Genomic DNA, 22,267 nt, shown 5'->3' with positions numbered 1-22,267 from the left:
CATCTAATGAAAGATTTTTCTTATGCGAGTCCTGTTTGACTGGTGAACCCATTTCTTTTTTCCTTGGCCTCTATTTCCATATTTCTTGCCTGTGCAGAGATCATAATCCAATTGTGCATCTTCAAAACTGGATAAAGCTGTAAGTGTACTTTTAGAGAGACGGGGGGAGGGGGGGGCATGGCACAGAAAAGCGCTGAAAATCGCTGTGCCGTAATCCAATTAAGCCTAGAATATGCTGCAGCAGGCAGTTTTATAAGAAGGACCCTCCAAGCTCTCCTCTCTGGCATCTACAGCTCTGCAGGGAGTCTGAACAGAGAGAGTGCTGCTCACCCAGAGTGGACAAGAGGGGAAATACAGGAACCTGCTGCAATAAAAAACATTAAAAGGCCTCACCAGTACACGTACAAAAGAGCAAAGTTCTGTAAACTGGCCACACTATGAGTGCTAATAATATACTACTGTTAGAATGTTTGGAATCATTGTTCAAAAGTTTGGAATCAATGTTTTCAACAATGTAAAAGTTTTTTGGATTAAGATAAATGTATAAAATCAAATGTATGCTAGTTGTATTACATATTATCCAAAAACATTGGATTAATATTGAACAGAGCCATGGAAGATCCTCAAAATGACTGAGAAAAGTGTACAGCATGGAAAATGAAGTTATAATAAAAATGATCTGTAATGCCTCGTATTTGAAAAGTGATGATTAATCCTTGAGGTAGTAAATATTTCAATACAATAAGCAATTTGCAGTATATCAAAATCTAAATCATTAAAAAAATTAAGATATCAAAAAATATATCTCATATATTACAAATTACAGTACTTTTCCTGTTTGTAAAATACACTGCTTTTAAGTGCCATAATGTGTATCCACAGCTGTCTGAATATGCTCAGTTTTGCTACATAAAGTAATACAGTATGTAAAGATAAAGGCAAACATAACAAACCTATCTAGCTAACTTCTGGTAGCAAAGCATGCATTCTGTTACACAGTTTACAAAACATCTTGCAAATTATTTTCACAACATCGCAGTACAGGCACTTAGACTAGTCGGTAAGACACAGATGGCAGTAACCAGATATCTATTAATTACAACACTGCAGAATTAACTATTAACTGAAACCCAAAATGCCTTCATAGTTAGAATAAGAAACATGTAGAATACATTCAAATGACAAATGCCACAATAACAGGCAAAATCTCAAGGAATGCTGGGAAGCTCCATACCTGCCAATATAATATTCAGAGACAGACTGCTCAACACTGCAAATACTTTCCCAATATGCTCTACAAAGAACAGATAAGTACTGTAAAATATGATTTTTTTATTCTTTCACAAGAAGTACCTGCCAGACCTTATTTCCCATTACGAGCCATCGCGACTACTCAGATCCCAGAGCGCTGGCTTATTAATAGTTCCTAGAATTCATAAGGCTGCAGCTGGGGGAAGAGCTTTTTCTTATAAAGCCCCCAAACTCTGGAATGATCTTCCAGAAAATGTTTGGGACTCAGACACAGTCTCAGTCTTTAAAACTAGGCTGAAAACTCACTTGTTCAGTTTAGTTTTTGGTAGTTAGTTGTTCCCCCTTAGATAAAGGCAGCAGATCCAGGGGTCCATGGACACAGGGAATTATAGTAAACTGAGACTGGTGCTGTCGTCCCACTGCTCGCACACGAGCATTCAGGTTTGTGGATGATGGAGTGGAGGAATGCCAAACTGTTCCAGAGTGCTCTTGTGTCTGTGTGTCCTTCTGGTTCTCTCCTTTTAGTTAAGCTGTCATAGTCAGATCTGCTGGAGTCATTAGCCACACTCTGGAAATGTCCACATTCCCTGTTTTATGTACAAACAGACAGAATAAAACAAATTCCCTCTCCCTGCCTTTTTTCCCACATGTCTGGCCGGACATTGAAGGACAACAGACTGTAGAGCTCTCCTGCTACCCACTTCAGACCAGCTGCCCACGCCCCAGCTACCACCACCTACCTTGGACTAGCTGCCCACCATACACTGATGTTTTCATAGACTCCTAGCTATTACTACTACTAATACTACTATTAATATTAGTAGTATAATCACTTGTAGGTAGTTTGACCAGAGGAGGATGGGTCCCCCCTGGTGAGCCTGGTTCCTCCCAAGGTTTCTTCTTCAGTTCTGAGGGAGTTTTTCCTTGCCACTGTTGCCCCTGGCTTGCCCACCGGGGCATTTTTACATTCTTGTTAAAACTCTGTCTTTTCTGGAATTCTGTGAAGCTGCTTTGTGACATCATCCATTGTAAAAGTTGCTATACAAATAAATTTGATTTGATTAATTCTTCACAGCTTCCACTAATTACTCAGATTCTTTATGGTGCAGTTTTGAAGCCAAGACCACTAAAGGCAAGTGTGAGTCAAGGTTAAAACCTAGACACATAGAGTCTGAGTCAAGATCAGGACTTTGTACTAGTTACCTAGGCAGCAGAAATGGTTGAGGCCGAGCCAAGACAAAGACCAAATGAAGAAATAGAAGGAAAACTAAAATTTCTTTGTGGTTTATTGTAAATTCAGTATAATTCATTATGAACAACATATAGTAACAAATAAGGTTAGCATTTATAATGTGAGCATTCAATTTAATTAATCAAACTTATATTTATCAGTAGAATTGCATGTGCCTCTTATTATGATACCACTGACATTTTAGCTAGTGATGTTTTTGTGAGTGAAGTGCTGGGAATGGAGAGCTGTTAATTCTGCATTCTCAGTGGATTTGTTTGATGATTCTGTTCATTTCTTAATTCTGACATATTATATCTACAGCTTTGTCATGACTTAATCAGGCAAGTGGCAGACACACAGGCCAGTGCTTTAAGACACATGATGTCGAGAAACAACGGTTTTATTCTGTTGAAAAGTTTTGTTCATTTCTAATTGTCTCAGATGGAAGCTTTGCCCTTGACTGATCTCAACAACAATTTGTTGACTGAGACAAGGCCACTTGTTAATTTATGGTCTTGAGACGCCAGTACACTCTCAGAAAAAATGGTACTAAACTATTACTGAGGCAGTACCCTCTTGTCACTCTCAATACTTTTAGCCAGGGAACATAATTATACCATAATGCATTGAAATTGTTGTATAGACTCTGCAATCCCCAGCTTTTTATTTAATTGTTGTTTAAAAACATTATGTTATAAAATGTATGTATAATGTATAAGTACAAGTATGTACTTTTCCAAGGGGAAAAAAAAATGAAGGTATACAATTGGACCTTAAAACCATTATACACACACACACACACACACACACACACACACACACACACAAACACACACACACACACACACACACACACACACACACACATATATATATATATATATATATATATATATATATATATATATATATATACATACACACACATACACTTCTTTCTTTGGAAAAGTTTCAGTGTCAGTTACGGAGTGACATACCTCTGTAATCTGGGGAATATTATAATTGTATCCATAATCACATCTTAATTTTGCCAAAATATGAATTTCCCTCAGCTTTGCAAAACCTGGTACAGGGTAAGCTGATCCCTGCAGTTCTAAAGGACTATGGGGCCTTGATGGATCTTTGTTCATGCTCCGTTTTGTTCCCCACCTTGTACTCATTTTTCTGCCAGCACAAAAGGAATGGCTGTCAACGCCCAGCCACCATTAATTTTTCATGAAAATATCAATTATGTCCTGTAATAGAAAGCCAGCACGTGCTGCCCAGAGGGGACCAGCCCAACCTCCACACAATCATCCCAAATCTGCCCCTCTGCTCCATCGCTCCTCCCTCCTCCACCATGAGCTCCAGACTCCACCTAATTAGTCACCATGAGAAGCTGGAGCTTTATTAAGGCTGGTGATGAATCATTATCTGTTGTAATTGGCCCTCCAGTCCCCCAGGAGGTGCCCTACTCCAGCCTGCCCAGTTGGAGAAGCCTCCCGCTCCTCTGCAGGAAGCTCCAACTGCAGACAGAGCCAAAGTTTTTCCAGCATCGCCTCCATTAATAATCCTTTACGTCAGCTTGTGCTAATAGGTTCATATTAATCATTGTTTAGGTGATGCGCTCCTGTAATTGAGAACAGCCTTAAGAAGATTAATATGGCATAATGTTCCATAGCAGAGGGGACGACAGTTATTGGTATTCATTAAGACCAGGCTGAGTTCTACATAGTTTAGTCCATATTGTTGTTGCAAGCTCCCTAAGTCATCTAATAGTTCTAAAATTCTATTGGCTGAGCCACATTTGGAGCTGTAGTAAAATGTACTAATTGCATTCTATTTTTAGAATGAATGTTAACATATCCATGTAGAGAATAAAGTATTGCATTTTCTTCAAATTATAATTAAAGATACGTATCTGGGAAAAATGTTTTTATGTTTTTTTATCTAATGCATTTTATTGTATTTTTTTCCTGATTTGTTAAATTCAGCAAACAAACATAATTGTACATTAAGTGTGCAGCAGTGTGTTCTCTGTAGAGGATGTGTAATCATTTTCAATTAGAAAATTACAGCTGTACTATTAGAAATCTACATTTCTTGGTGGAGGAATTGTTTATTTTTGTTATAATGTTTGTTGTATTTTACTGCTGTTTTATAAAAAGCTATGTTAGGCTGTGTTATAAAGTCTTTAGGCACAGAACGATTAGGCACATTGACTAGCACAATGCAAAACTCTCCTAGCTTATGTCATTAATATCTATTTACTGGCTAGCATGTACCACAGATCAGGTCACTGGGGTCAGTGCCAAGGGGGCCTTAGACAATTAGGCTCAAATACCAGGTACAATGAACTAAATATGTAAACACTAGATGAAAAAATAATAAAGAAAGAAAAAAGGTTGTTTGTTCTCAGGCCCCTTAAGCTATATATTATCAACTCGTGAGATTATGTTGCTACTACTTAATGATTGTGCTAGTTTGATAGTGTGTGATAGTTTACCATTCCATGACTGCATTCGGCTTGAAAGAAAAAGAGATATTACTCAAAAAAATACTCAGATGTACAGTATCAAGCAAATTTCTGAGACTATACATTTATTTTTGCAATTTCCTGTCAAAATAGCCATTAAGTACATTATTACATTAAAATTTTACAGTATATACAGTTCACAATTATAATGAGAGTTTCCAAAACTGACTTAAAAAAATGGTTAGAAAAAGAAAGAAAATAGAACTTCTAACAGCTGTGCAAGACTTAGTAGACAACCAAATCACACACCACACAAACACTACTTAAAGCTTTCATTTTAAGAGACAGGAGAAAATCAAGCTCGACTCTTGCTTCTGATGTGAAAAAATCCTCATGTGTTTCTGTCCAACCTCCCACTGTGAGAGTTCTACATTGTGTATGGTGGTATCAAGAAAATACCATGGTGGCCACAGCTACCCTGATACAACTGCTGGTCACCCCCATTTGTGGAACCTTGAGATAAAGTTGTGTTCAGTTAGCTTATGCTTCCAGCATGGGAAGCCTGAGGGAACATCTCGAAAATATGCACTCAAATACACCCAGCATCCAACATTCAATTCCACTTCATGTTCCTCCTAAAATCACGGTCACAGGCACATGCAAACATGCAGCACTGAAACAGTGGAAAGCAAAATGGCTTCCAAGTCCAAATCGAAATGTCTCAATTTAATAATCCATTTGGCATCAAAGCGAATATTTACACTTTGCTTAATTCTTTTTCACTTTGTAGTTGTTACGCAGTGTTATTTGGTGCTGTTATTTTCTTAGTAAATGCGCACTCTTGAGGACTTCATTCATAAGGGGGGAAGTGAAATTGAAGGGGCGCTGAATCTGAACACTCTTGTTGTATCAGTCTGCTGACTTATGGACACTGCCCAAAACTGGATATTCAAATGATTTAAACCTATGTGTTTTTTAGATAGAATAATTAAATGTCAATGTTAGCCAATTTTAATTAGTAGCATTAATAGCAAAATAAGAAACCAAAGTATATCACTAAGCAGTTCCTTAACTCTTATATTGCTGTAGGTTTCAACTATCTATAAACTACCCTATTACAAATTGTGGTTCTTAAAAGGTTCAGTAAAGAGAATGGTTCTGTTTAGAACCATGAGCTCTATGTAGAGCCATTTCAGCCTCCACTGACTGTCTGAACAGCAGAGACCTTCACAGTCTTCCAACTAAACCAAAGACTCATGTCTTTGAGAAGCACCTAAGTGAGCACTTATCTTAGCACTTATTAAAAGGCATTTGTATTGCACTTATGCTATGTTTAATTCTGTATCTTTCTTCCTATGTTTCAACATGTTTGTTTCCAGCAATGTATGAGATCAAAGTTTCTTATTTATATCTTATTTATAATATTTATAATACATTCTCTGACTAGGCAATAAAGCATGTTTGCAAGTTCTTCTGGATGTTTGACTGGAACTGAGATAAATGAATAGGTAGTCTCTGACTTTTGCACAGTACTGTAGGCACAGTAGTATATTGCTTATTAATAAGGCTAATTTTATTTATTTTCAAAGCAGATTTATTCTTGATCAAGGTGCACATAAACATGAAATATTGTCTTTTTTTTATTGTTTTGATTATTAATATTTTTAGAGCATCTGTTAGAGTTTGGGGGCCTCTAAACAAGAACATGATCCATTCCTGTCTACAGAGTACTCAGCATGAACAGAGCTCTACCTTAACTCCTACTCTGTGTGTTGTTGAGATACTGAGCTTAAGACATACTTAATTCACTGCACACAGTGAACGTGCTGCAATATTGTATCCTGTAATAATTGAAAGTGTTTGTGTTATTACGTACATCACTGGAGAAATATGCAGCTTTGTGCAACAACATGTCATTTTTCTCCAGTCCAATCATATTTAACAGAAATCAGAAGTAAGCAGATTACATAAAGCAGTTTAAATGCACTCATTTTTGGAAAAATAATGAGCGTTTGCCACTTTTCCAAGAAAGTATACTCAAAGGAGCACTAAATAGAGTGCCAGCACAGAGCGTCCCCCAGAGTCATAGTTATTTACAGCTTATCCACAGTTTGAGGAGTTCTTCCTGAATTGTTAGGTTCAGACTATTTTCTTTGTTTCATAAGATGCTGTGTGTTTGTGTTGCCTGCACGTGTAGATTAGGCTTTAGAAATTGTTAAATGTCTCTGGTAAGTCCTTATTTTCAGTACAGCTAGTTTGGTGGCGTGAATTATTATGCGCTAATAACAGCTTTGGGGCTCTGCTGAGGCACCGTGGCTGTTGTTTATAGCTCAATAATGGAAACGTGTGAAGAACAGTATGGAGAGAGTCACACTGTGGAAGCCTGAATAGGTCTTCACCCTCTGAAATTCTACATTTTCTTCATGCCCAACCATACAGTTGCTAATTAGCACCAAGATAATGCTATTGTATTCTTCAGAAGTTTCATTCACACTGTTATTGCCTCTTTTTGCTTTCTTGCCCAGACTCATTTTCTTTCTCTCTCTCTCTCTTTCTCTCTCTCTCTCTCTCTCTCTCTCTCTCTGTCTCTACATATCTCTCTCAAGCCCCCCTCTTTTCTAAAATCTCATCCTAATGCATTTGCTTGGAGATGAGGTCTCCCTCAGAATGATTTTGTAATGCTGATTGCTAATTGAAAGAACATTAGAAATGCAATTAGAGGATGGATATCTAATTAAAGTGGAATTGAATGAAAGACTCGCTCAACTCAATTGCCCACTCTATATCTAATCTCCTCAAAACAATGGTTCCACCGCAATTGTCGCTTTGAGGCTCTTTCCAGTGCAGCTTATCAATTTTTTACCTCTGTCTTTATGACCTCCCAGTAAAGCGTCCATGATTTTCTTAAGCTAGCCAGTTCCTACTTTTTTGTTAGATTTGTAAAAAATCCAAACTAATGACATTTGCATGGCTTTATGCACCAAAAACAGCCAGGATTCATTTTCACATGACTGCTTTCCAACCTTTTATATCACTTAGCCACTTAAAATTAAACAGAAATTCCACAGATTTTTCTATATTTCTGTGTAATTCAGTCATTCATATATATATACTCAGTACATTTGTTAAACTTGATATCTAGAGCATTTGATACCAAACCATTTGAAATTTGATACCAAACCATCTTAATATATAAAAATGCAGACACATTGAAAAAATATCTGTGTAATTTCTTTTCAAAATAAGTGTAATTTTCCTTCCTTGCTACTTTAAGTCTGAAATATGCAAATGACGGGGTGCTCTGTATTGTGCCTAATTCAAAAAGTTCTCTGAACTGAAAAACCTCTTAAAACTTTGGTGCAAATAACAGGGCTAAAATGCTGTTGGCTGAATACTTGGCTATATGTACATTTACTAGTTTCTGTCACTTAAATTACATAAACAATTAATTCTGAGTGGACTATATTTACAGTTAATTATATATAATGGATTTTATAAAGGGAGTGAATGATGCTTTTTAAAATAATGTTTACATAGTAAATCAAACTGTTTTATTATAAATAAAAAATTTGGGCCCCCTCTGTTGCCACACATGCTGGAGAGACTGTACATGAAGGCAACGGATGCGTGCTGCATCTCCACGGCTGAGGGAGCCTCTCAGAACATCTTTGTTAAGTCCCTCGCCACTGCGCTTTAAGGAATCGATGGCAGAATGAAGATGTCAGTCATGACAAACTGGCTGGCATGCTGCTAGCTCGTAGCCCATCAGTTAGGTTGTCAGTGTGCGTGGGTGTATGTGTGTCCGCAGTGGGCCTGTGTGTTAATGTATTTCTCCAATCTGAGATCTATGGTTTCCCTCGAGTGCTGTAGCCCACACACATCATTGTTTACTTGTTGGTTTGCTCTGTGCATGCAGAGGTGATGGGGGTCTGTTAATTATAAGTAAACAGTTCCCCCCATCAGGGGCCTGATAAGGCATTGACTGGCCTTCTGCTTTGTTGCCAAGAAGAAAAAATGCAAACGTGCAGTGGCAGCACACTGGGAGCCCTTTGACAAACAACTGGTGGAAAAATGACTGCTATGTTGGCCAGCAGAGATCTATAGCTCTCCATTTTGTGACTTCTGATAGGTTATTACTTAAAAGTAAGAGAAAAATCTTTGCTTGCTGAAGGTGGGCCAAAGAAACAGTTGGTTATGTATGTGACAGCGTGTTATGAGACCAACTGTACTGCAGTGCCAAATAGAGCAATAAGGAGCAAGATGTGTGCTACAGAGATTTTATTTTATTTTTATTTTTTTTGTTATGAGTAAAAGCACTATAATACATGTTGCGTATTGCTGCTACAGTGACAAATTGCAATATAATAAAAATTACCAATGTTCAATAAATACCTTCCTAAATACCTCATTTTCAATTTTGAGGTAGGGCTATAATGGACCCTATAATTAAGTTAAGTTAAGTGATACTTTTTTGATCCCACAACGGGGAAATTCCACCTCCACATTTAACCCATCCGTGAAGTGAAACACCACATACACACTAGTGAACACACACACACTAGGGGCAGTGAGCACACTTGCCCTGAGCAGTGGGCAGCCCTATCCATGGCGCCCGGGGAGCAGTTGGGGGTTAGGTGTCTTGCTCAAGGACACCTTAGTCATGGACTGTCGGCCCTGGGGATCGAACCGGCAACCTTCCGGTTTAAGGGCCAGCTCCTTAACCTCCAGCCCACGACTACCCCCAAAAAATAATTATGGCCTTAAATCCAGCTGTAGCCAAAAAACACTCCAAACCTGATCACCATCTTTCAGGGTACATATGTTGTCAATTGGGTGGTACTCTTAAGGGTTCTTTGTCAGTACCTCTAGTAAGGGAACACAATTGCACCATACTCTGTGGGAATTGTTATTTTTGTTGCATTGACTCTGTACATCCCAGAAGACAAATAAAACATTCCTTATGACACTATCTGTTAGCATAAAGTGACAATGGCAGCCATCATCTCTGATGACTGATCCCATTCTAAAATTAAAGGATTTTGGATTCATGTATTTGAGAGCTAAAATTCCAACATTGGAATTGACAATTCCTCCATGCAACATCCCAAATGATTTCAGCCTGGACAGATGCTACATAATACACCATTCTCATGCTGGCCTAATGGACTTTTATCAACCTCACAGCAACAGCATGAGTGACTGTAGCATGCAAGATTTTAAATGATTTCAGGTCATAAAAGTATGGAGGGGTAAAAGGAGGTTGGCTAGATATTAGGAATTGGAAAGTCCATTTTGACCTGACCAGTACCTAACCATTTATTAAATCATGTCAGAACCTGCCTAAACCTGGCAGAATCTTTCAGGTTATACTCCTCAGCACACAAGGTTGGCATTGCAGCAAGCATAGTACTGCGCGGTCTCATTATGAGAATACATGTCTGGAGACAATTTGTCCCCTCTAAAACCTACCACAAATTCTTTTCCATGCTCATTTAACACATGGAGTACCATCCATAACACAAGCAAAACAAGCTAACTGATCTGTTTTTGCCTTACAAGAAGTAAACATTTTTTTCCTGCATATAATGTCTTCTCCACACAGGCAACATACATCTACCTACTACACTAGGAGGGCTTTTAATCTATGCTAATTTATATCATATGTGCTAAGCACATATGTCTACTTGTGGATCTAACAACAGAATTGTCTGTCAAACAATTTTGAAGAGCACACTCTCACTCCTTTCTTTAATGAGGCATTGGATTTGTTTAGAACAGGGATGTCAACCTTATCTTAGGTGTGACTGAATTACATTTCTCAATAACACATGTTTTCTCATCTTGTAGTCTAATAATTGTAGCTAATTTATCGCTAGCTTGATTTTCACTCCAGGATTGTTCTGAGAACTTTTGGCAGAGTTTTTTATTCATATGTCAGGAGAAATAGAGTTTAGAGGTTGTTAATCAGTAACTGGTTGAGCATTGTGTTACTTATAATTTTGCGAAGAGGTAATCACGATCTACGAGATTATTTTAATTTAGAATGTGGATCATGTCTAGCCATGCAAGACCACATCAAACACTGAACAGTAAAGAGCAGTGAGTTAACTAAAAGTTTTTGATTATTCTGAAGACACACTGTGCAAAAAGCCCTTCCTAAACAGACTGAATATTCATTTATCCTGGGTTCTACTACCTCTGATAGGCTGTTTAGCCCTTCCTACCCAACCCTATAGTTTATTTTAAGCACCTTCACACATTGACAGTGATGGCAAGACAAATGTTCACCTTTTTTCACCCCCCTTTCACTTGGCCTACCTTCTTGGAAACCCTGACAAAAAGATTGCTGAAGCAGTGCTGTGTAGATTTTCTACACAGCTTTTCTCTTAAATGAATCCTCTTTCCAAGTGCCAACCTTGATAAATGAGACACTGCTCTCAGAGCAGAAACAAATAGAATAGCTTATGGATGCATATTTTGCATTGCTCTTGTTAGGGTGTGTTTGTACTCCAAGTGTATATGAATACAACGGTGTAAAGTTAGAGTATGCACAATATTGTGGCATGACCTGTTTAACCCCCTAAATTGCCAGGGCCCAGCAATGTGTGAAAAGCTTTAACACAGTTCCATAACCTAAGAACAGATCTACCACTTTGCATTGAATAAGAATACCTTGGTATGTAATAAGCCTGGGATTTTAGGGGGTTAAATGTATGGCCATAAGATTATCAGTGTTGCAATTGCATAGTTTTTACACAAGGTATGCCATATATCTTTGCTGTCAGATCAAGACCTTGTAACTGTATTTTTGTGCTTATTCTTGTTTCTCAATAGGCACTCTTTACATTTTGTAAATGATGTGAGTGGACCAATAGGAATTGTCCAAAATAACTTAATAAAATCACTTTATATTACTGAGTAACATTTTTTCTTCAAAATGTTTTATTGTGACAGGGCCAATATGAACTATTAATGTAGGATTAATAAGCCAATAGTTTGAGAGTGACCCAACAAACAGCTATATACAAAAGTGTGGGCACCCTTTGTCACATTATTAATTTAGTTGTTTTCCCAAGTGAAAATATGTCAACATATCTTATACAGAGAACAGATACTGTTTATTGCTAAATTTAAGGTATTAGGGAAAAAAATCTAAAATATAAATATAATATGAAACATATTTAAATATAAATATAAAACGTAGCCTGTGCAAAAACTGTGGCACATTTTATTTTTCCCAATATGATAAAGGCAAATAAATTGTACCTTAAATTTGCCACGTAATATGTCACGTTTATTTTTGTTCCCTATAAATGACTTGTTCATTTATTTTGACTTTGAAAATCAATAAAACATATACAGTAATTAGAATGGTTAAATTTTGCTTGACTGTATATATTCATTCACATATATTCTATGTTGAGTGTTTGGATGGATACAATTGCTATAAATATATACAGTTCTGTCATCAGACTTGTTTACGATGCATGGATATATAGGAGGCACAAAATAATAGAAACAATACATAATATTCATACACATTAACCATTTATCTGGTTCATCTATCAATACAGTACTGTGCAAAAAAGACCACCCTTCATTCCATTTAATTTCAGTATCACTTAAACTTGAATAACTTGCACTTCATTGCTGTTTTGAGTAGAATCAAACGAATAAAGGGTGACATCTGACATTTGCACAGCAATGTATATACACTTTGTACATTTTCAAATACTGCCTGTAGCCCATCTCTCATATGTAGCTTCACAATTTGTCAGCCCTTTCTAATCCACCATCTGGGTAGTGGACCATTCTGAGAACTGCATTGACACTGGTACGGCATTGGCATTGTAGTGTGTGTTGTGCTGGTATGACTGTATCTGCTTATGGGATTTTTACACATCTCAGTGTCAATGCTGGGTTAAGAATAGTCCATCAACCAAAAGAATCCAGCCAGTAATGATCCTGATAAGAAGGGCAACTGATGAATGGCGCAAATTGTTCATAGAAAAAGACATAATATCAACAAGGTAAGTGAATCTGTTGAGGTGTCCAGTAAATATACACAGTTTTTAAAACATGCCACAGCCATTTTGGTATCTGAGAATGGTCTACCACCTAAATGATATCTGGTCAGCAGTGGTTCTATGGTGGTCCATTTCCAGTAATGAATAAGATCGAGGGGAGCTGACCAGTTGTGCATCAACAAATGGGCTGTAGTATTTGTAAAGCTACAACATAAACATATGTGTAGTAGTGGACAGTATACCAGATGCAATTTCAGACAAGTTTTATCATAGCCGAGTACATCACAAATACCCACAGGGTTGTGACATAAAACAGGGCTGCCAACTATGGTGCTTTGACTGCAGAAAGATTTCCAGGTGGTTGTGGTGAGACTGGAATAAGACTTTTAATGCACAAGTGCGTATCCATTGTTAAAATGCTTAAAATACTCATTTGAAACACAGCTCATAGTCATTACAGCAGACCTGTAGTTCTCAGCCTTGTCCTCAGGGTCTTCCAGTGGGTCCACTCTTTTTTGCTGTAAACCTGGCTCCAGCACACTTGAACCAAACCATTGCCTGGATTATCAAGTTATCTGCCCCATGAAGCACCATGTTGGTAGCACACTAACCACAGTGTTGGACATGTCGCTATAAGTTGGACAAACAAAAGCAAGATTCTGCATGCATTAATGAGAACACAGTTGAACATATCCATGCAATATTTACTAAGCATGAATCTGTTTAGATTTTCTCATAATTACTGGCCCCTAGTGGCTTGGAAACCTAGGCAAAATGAAAAGGCAGCAGACCCTCAATCATTTCCCACCATCTAGTTTTTTGCATCTGAAGTAGTCCACTTTTTTCTAAAACATGCCTCTCCGAATCATAGATGTAGTGCAGTGCAACTATCCCTCATCATCCCCTGGTGGTGGTTACACCACTGAATGGAGGGATTCTACCAGGCAGTATAGCACTACACAAAGCATGCCTACTGATGGTTACTCGACATTTGAACTTTGAACTAAGCATTAATAAGCCAGTAGTTTCAGCCTGACCTTACGTAGAAAGTCCGGAAACAATTTCATGGTTTAAACAAAAACTAAAACCTGAATATGAGTCAGGGACCATATTTCTCTCAGCTAACATGTGTCTCAAACATTATTCTCAAACTTAAATAAACAATGAAAGACGTAGTGGTGTGCTGTTGTTGTTAAAATATCAGTGAACATATAGTCTGAGCATTCTGTCAAGACCGTGTCACATTTCATCTGAATTTTCTCAACAGAGCTATCAAACTCTCTAAAACACAACATGGAAATTACCACAAGCCTTTAACAGACTACTCAGGTTCAATGACCTCCAGAAGGGTGTTAGTCTACACTGGCTGCTCTGCTTATCATCAAACTGTCATTACAGGAAATGTGCACAGACGTCTTTCAACATATTTTCAGGTTGTTTCTTCAATGTCTGGATCTGTGGCTGGTTGAGAAAAAAATCATCCATCTAATGGGCCTTTATGACCCCAATAGGGAGTTGATGGTAATAAATTATAAGCTGAGCTGTAACAAGCCAGTGAGTAAAGCAGTCTGGGGCACTTATTAACGACAGCCGTCCGCAGCCACTTAATTCAAAAACATTAACTCAAATTCGTTTGTTAATATTTATTAGAGTGGGCTGTGAATAAGAAATCAGTCGAGGGTGAGCAGACTTGTAATTAGGCTCGAGGCTGAAAATGACTTCTCGAGACTTTCCTGTTCTCCTGCAGTTTCCCAGTGATGAATCTACAAGTTCTGTGGAGAATTTGAGGGGTCAGAGCAGCTGACCTGCAGTGGGTGTAAGTTCTGGTGTGCTTTTTCAGGGCAAAGTTGACTGAGATGGTAGCCAGGACTTGGGTGCATATATTCGCAGGCCAAATGAATGGGTAAAATAATCATATCACACGGGTATGTAGGGCAAAAAAAGCCATGAGACTGTAATAATTTTTCAAGGCAAAAATGTGTTCTTTTTATTCAAAGTTTGACACTCACACATGTATTTTGTATAGATGAAAGCAAGCCAAACCAGAATTGCTCTTGCAGTTCATCTTAACATATTTAACTTGTGGAAAACATTTCCTGTCAATAAAAAAGATAACCAGAAGATAAAATGGGATACAGCTAGAAGGTCCTAATATGGGAATTGCACGGATTTTTTAAAAACTCATAATTAATGCACAATTAAGTCATTAAGGTGTAAACAAAGTCATTCAGCATGTTTTAATGTGAAATTCATTTTAGAACCAGGGGTTTGTATTTTTGTCTTAAGATCAAACAGTTCAAGAAAGGATGTTTCACAAATTCATATCAGAGAAGCAAATCTACTTTTACTGAGGTAAAATAAAAATCATACAAAACTAAAGCACGATAAACCTTAACAGTTAATAATATTGTGATAGCACTTCATACTGTCTATCAGAGTGTTGCAGCTTTGCGGTTTCAGTTTCCCTAATGCACTAATATTTATCCACTAAAAATAAACAGCTTCACAGCTCTGTCTTCTCATTATTCACCGAAATTGCTGTAATGTTTTATCTCACATGTTTTCATCAACATTAACACACAAAGGTAATGAGAGAGGCTGGTGGAGATGTCTGTGCACCATTTCAATGTAGATAAATGGAACATCATTATGCTGGTCATAGGGAACAATGCTGCCCATCACTGCATAAAATGATTGAAACAGATGGTTAAAACAGAAGTTAAGACACCTCTGGGGTTGTCTTAAAGTTAGCACAGAATTTTCTAGTTAGGATGTTTCTGTAATACTTATCTGTAGTTAGGATAAGATTAAGTTAACTTAAGAAATGTTGTTCTGTAATAGCTTCCGTCCTAAATGTAGTCCTAGCTGAAGTTGTCATGGTAACTAAGTAGATAAAGTTTCAGAGTTAAGACGTTTCTGTAATTCGGCCCCTGATGTCCAAAATGCTTAATGCCTCTAAAAGCTCCTTCACAGAAAGCTACTACCTGAAATGGTTACAAATACACAGATATGGAGGAGTAGCTAAGTAGTGTGCTATTTCCATCCATCCATCCATTTTCTAAGCCGCTTCTCCGTCAGGGTCGCGGGGTAGTGTGCTATTTTTCATAGCTAATTAAAAGACTAAAAATGTAGTGCCAATGCAGACTTCTCTTTGCAATCTCATGTCTGTACATACTGTACACTCACCGGCCACTTTATTAGGTACACCTGTTCAGCTGCTTGTTAACAAAAAAACTTGCTGAAGTGCAGACTGAGCATCAGAATGGGGAAGAAAGGTGATTTAAGTGACTTTGAACGTGGCATGGTTGTTGGTGCAAGACGGGCTGGTCTGAGTATTTCAGAAACTGCTGATCTGCTGGGATTTTCACACACAACCATCTCTAGAGTTTACAGAGAATGGTCCAAAAAAGAGAAAATATCCAGTGAGCGGCAGTTGTGTGGACAAAAATGCCTTGTTGATGTGAGAGGTCAGAGGAGAATGGGCAGACTGGTTTGAGATGATAGAAAGGCAACAGTAACTCAAATAACCAACCAAAATCTCTGAGGAATGTTTCCAACACCTTGTTGAAAGTACGCCATGAAGAATGAAGGCAGTTCTGAAGGCAAAAGGGGGTCCAGCCCTTTACTAGCAATTGAGTGTATATAGCAGAAATCTTTAAATTTGAGCAGTTTTATGTCAACAGTTGAGAATGACTTGCACTGAAATATTTCCACTTATTTTTGTTGATTTTTGTTAGGAAAACCTGGATTGACTTTACTCTTACTTAGTCAAAATGTTTGTGGATATCACACCTTTGATTGTGTAAATTTGATTGTTAGTTGCACTTAAATTTACTTTTTGTTGATCTTTTTGTATATTTGCAGCTTTTCAGCTGTATGTTTCTTTCTGGCCCATGATTAAATGCAGTGTCTTCACACTTTTAGTTGGGTTTGATTGATGTGTCAGGTAGAGATTCATAAACAATCTGACAATCGCACTCTTAAAGTAGCTAAAAAGTAGTGCACTGCTTTTCAAAAAGTAGCTAAAAAGTGATTTAGAATAGTAAATAAAGTTATTAAGTTTACAATATTATGTCGTATTTAAGATTAAGTTGAACACCATTTTTTAACCTAATCTCTATCCACCACATCTGTAGCATATAGTCGGTTACCACAGACAGTTTCATAGTTTGAACGCATAGAAATGAAACTGCGAAACTGTGAAGACCTGTTGATTCAAAAGACTCTTACAGTAGAAGCCAATGAGCAGTTAATGACCATATACTACAGATGTAGTAGACAGAGATTAGGTTGAAAAAGGCTGAAATATTTGTTATTTTTGTCTATTATCTATTAGTTTTATCAAACATATCATTCTGAAAGTTCATAGTGATAGTAATAAACATAATAGGTGAACACTGTATTTTTATGAGCTTACATTGCCTAATGTTTAGCCTATATCATTTACAAGCTTTGGCTATACCAATTTTTTATCTGCTACTGAGAAGTAATTCCTCTTCATTGTAGCTGGCCTAAAGACATGATGCTTTTATTTAGCACTGCCAGCTGCTACTTAAAGGAAATTTGAAAAATCAAATTAACACATTTTTCCATTTACTCTAGATGTACTTAAATAGGCGAGACATGTTTAGAGCTACAAAGCTAATTTGCTAACAAACACTAGAAGTCAATAGTCACCAAAATCTTTTCAGTAAATACATTTCCAAATCTTCTTTCAAAATGCATGGAGATCTTCATTAGATCTTTGGCAAATCTACATACCCTCATACCCTTAATGAAGATCTGGATGCAGTTTGAGCAGGTAAAGATGCAGTTTAAGGGGTTTAAAATATTAAGGATCATAACATCAGCTAAATATATATATATATATATATATATATATATATATATATATATATATATATAACAGTGTAGTTTAGTATACTGAATTAGTATTCAGTATAATTTAAAATGAGTAAGGGCTTTTATAAGCCTAGTGACCATGCTTAGTGGTCACAAAAATGCATTACAAAAGAAGGGTATAAAGAAGGAGAGTGGGCAAGCTGTGTGCTAGAGATGTGTCCAGGCACCCTGTGGGCAGCGTCAGCAGCATGGCTGGACCTCACATGCTCTTGCTGGGGTCGCTTTGCCTTCAGTCAGACAGTTCAGAGTGATGGGGCCTGGGAGGGAAGAGGCAAAGCAGTCATTCGCATCTGGTTCAGTCCCATCAATGCAGTCAGAGCAAGGCCATGGGGGCATGCATCTCCCTAAATCATACCACATCTTAAGAATATATATGTATACACACACATATATATATATATATATATATATATATATATATATATATATATATATATATATATATGTGTGTGTGTGTGTGTGTGTGTGTGTGTGTGTGTGTGTGTGTGTGTATGCATATTGGCATATATAACTGTACACTGTATTGTCCCTTCATTTACATGTTATTGTCACTTGTATGTTTGCTGAGTATAAATCTCTGAACTTGCAATAAATTGCAAAGAAAATGATTTTTCATGACTCAGAATTAGTTTTGAATATTTGGAATTCTCATTTGAATGAGAATGCTTTTATTATTCTGTCAATGCATGCAGCTTACATAATTTAAGCACAGCATTGTATATTATTGTAGCATTTAAAGAAATTATGAATACCCTGTAATGTAGTTCTGTGTATTTTTTTACTAATTTAATGCCTCATTTGCTAGGAGAATTGTTGGTTTTCATTTGATGATTGGTAAAATGTATAAATAGGGCAACTTTTATGCTGCTGTAAATACTTGTGAAGTTTAATGCTCCTTTGCAGTTTATCAGATGAATTATGTTTAGCTTCTCTACACATTTCTCAAGTTAGTGTGGCCTGTATGACTTGCAATTTAATTGCCCACTCTAACAATAATCCTGAAATTCATGACCCTCAGTTGATATGTAGAATAAATATCTGCTTAGTTTCCTGTCAATCAAATTAGTTGCAGCTCCTGTGCTTGTTTGGGGAAAGCATTCATTTTGTTCCACAGGCAGCATATGGTTGCGTAGATATTTGAAGTGTCGGAGTAAGCCTGTTTCATGAATATGGACAAATTACGAGCACAGCTACCTTAATGCTCTGTGTGGTGTATTGGTAAAGTCTGTTCTATTGACAAAGGAGATAGACAAAGCTGCATACATGCATCATACATGTTCATGCATCATACATGTTCATGCAGCATACATGTTCAACCTGCAATACGCAGAACAAATAATGAGAGAAGCAGGACAGGAGGAAGATGACAGAGGATTCAGGATTAGTGAAAGAAGCAGAGCTGTATAGCTATAGTGGAAAATGTGAAGGACTTTATAAGGCCTTTAGAAAGAAGCTTAAAGAACAGAGAAAAAGATGGGACTTCAACTCAGTATGAAGAAGACTATGATTATGAAAGCAGGAAAGGCCACTAACTCTACCATTCATGAAGAAGCACTGAAATGATGGACAGCTTTTTCCTGCTCCGATAAATTATTAACAACAGAGGATCCAAAACTCAAGAAATACAACACAGATTGGTGCTTGGCAGAACAAGGATGAAGAAGGATGAAAAGATCTTTATATACAGCTGTTTGTCTCCACAGTCAAAGATAAGAATTGTGCAGACTATGGTTTTCTCTTTGGTTTTCTGTGGATGAAAAAACTGGACAATTGAACTGTTGGTGAAGAGTTTTGAGATCTTGGGCTACAAAAAAACAAACAAATGGATCCTCGGCTTAAGAAATCCTCACCTCTCACTCCAGAGAGTGAACAATATTTGAACATTTTCTGCAAATAAACAGTTCTTTTTTAAAATGTCATATATTAAATATGATATAATAAATAATAATAATAATAGGAAGAAGAAGCCAAACTTTTTCCCAGTAATACAGCTAGTAAAGGAAAGTTTCCAGTAAAGGAATCGTCAAAAGGCTGTGTTATAGTATAATTTATAATAACAAAAAAACAGAAATTGATTGCACAATTAAGCAAAGTAATTTGTAGATTACTTCATTACAAATACAGCACTACACAAATGTGGTTCCCTAATGGCTTCAAAAGAAAACCACACATTTTAATGACTAACACTTTCTCAATGTTCAGCTACTGGCTATTACTAAATAACTGGATTTGAGGCCTGAGTTGGAGCTGAATGACTGAGCATATATGCTATTGTTTTATGCAGGTAATTAGCATTGTGGTTAATTGTGTCTGGAGGGATACATGGGGTTAAAAAGGACAAATGCACCCTCTTTGAGATTTAATTGTTGGACCACAAAGGAAGCAAATCAGCGCAACATTTTATTTGGAGAGATAATGACTTATCTCCCCAGGAAATGAAGACCCAAAGGCTTTTTAACTGTCTTTGTATGTCTCTCTCTCTCTCTCTCTCTCTCTCTCTCTCTCTCTCTCTCTCTTACATGCCCTTGTAGTATGAATTTCTATCTTTCATAGCTCATGATCTCTTCTCTCAGCTTTTTTGGTACCTAGCCAGCCTCTAATTGCAGGGGGATACGAAGGAGGGTGCGAGTCTGAGTGCTGCGATGCCATCTCGTTTGCAGGGGTAACCTGGTGTGAAGGGCACTGGTGGAGCAAATAATGTAGCTTATGGTCTTAATTACACCAGTACTGAGTTCATTAACACATGGTAACTTCTACCTCCAAAGGTAGCCTGTGTAGACATTAAAATTTCATTACATTTAACTAAGGGAGGTTGCGTAGTGTGCAGCATAAGCAAAACCTTAAGTGATGTGCTTAATTTACAGAGAACCAATCATAGATCAAATTGTGAAGTGATAACTTGTTCACTTTCACTGGCAGTTCTACACTCTTAAAAAGATGGTTCTTCAAATTTCTTTAATAAAGCGATTATCTTTAATAAAGGGTTCTTCAATAAAGGTTTTGTTTAGAATCATGATTTCTATATAGAATAATTTCATGCTTAAATAGTTCGTTACATGGTGAAATGGTTCTTCAGATTGATGGAGAATGTGTTATATATGGTTCTATATAGAACCTTTTTGAAAATGGTTTGTCTTCTAGCTTAATATCGTAACAATAGAGGAACCCTTTTTTGTGCTATACAGAAGCGTTTGTACAGAGGTTTGGTCAATTCCAAATTCCAAAGATTAAGAATCTCAGTTTTTCTCTCGACAACGCTCACATCATTTTGCATGTCTAAAAAATTGCTACCCAAGTCCAAAAGTTTGTCTGCATTAGTGTAACACAGAGCAACTTTTAGCCTTAGCAGCTGCAGTTGTCACTGGCAATAACATTAAATTGAATTTGATTGTTATATTAGAAAGAAAGAAACACTATTTATATTTTTCTTTTATATGTTTCTTATTTATTGACATCATTGCAAGTGGAAAAAATTATTGAAATGCTGAACCTGGCAATACAGTATGCAAATGGAGTGTAATTTATGTAATTGTACATTACATTTAAACAGTACAGCACAATCACCGTACTCTAAAGGTTAAAGTACATTGCAAAGAGGTCTCATTGTTTGATACGTATGTAAAGGACAGAAACGCTGCAATCAGAGCATGAAATTATGCAAAATACAAGGTCAACAATGAGACAAAATAGATAAATCATTCAGGTTCAGGAGAGGGCAACTAATCAGAAAGAAATAAAAGCATGTCTGAGTGCTGTTTCCTCTGTAAAAATGCTTCTAAATGCTTGTAAAAATTTCCTTTGCCTGCACCTCAAACTTTCAGCAACAAAAATTCAATGACATGATTTTTTAAAGTTCATTTCTGAGGTGATGCTTACCAGGACAGGGCCTCGCTTTGTCACCCCAAATAGATGTCTCAGCTCTCTGCGCTGCCATTTCTGTGTATCAAAAAGAAAAATGGTAATAAAAAGTGAACAAATGAAATCAAATAAAACAGGGTCACACATCACTGGAAGGGCAACAAATGGTCACTGGCATGGAAATAATCTTTTTTTCCCTGTGTTTCCACAGAAAAAAATGGGTAAAAGCCATCAGCCCCAGTCTGGGGGAAAAAAAGCAAGTTGTTATTTTGCCCGGAGCACAGCTAACTGCATAAAAAAGTAGGTCTGAGAGGAGAGATGTATGACAGAGAAGGGCCAGTCGCTTTAACAAAAAAGGACAGTTCTTTTGTGAAAAAAGTGCTGAGCGCTTGGGAATGCAGGCAGGCTGAAAAATGTTGAAATAACCTGAGTTTTATTCTATCTGATCTGTGGTTAACTGTGTGCTGGTGGAGTTACTTTAAGACTGCCGAGATCGGGAGTTTCTCTAAGTGATCCTCTGGGAAATGTGCGGAACTGAAGAAC

Source organism: Pygocentrus nattereri, chromosome 9 (assembly GCF_015220715.1).
Source record: "Pygocentrus nattereri isolate fPygNat1 chromosome 9, fPygNat1.pri, whole genome shotgun sequence".
Classification (NCBI taxonomy): Eukaryota; Metazoa; Chordata; class Actinopteri; order Characiformes; family Serrasalmidae; genus Pygocentrus; species Pygocentrus nattereri.
The sequence above is the reverse complement of the archived record's forward strand: the minus strand, read 5'-3'. Positions refer to the sequence as shown.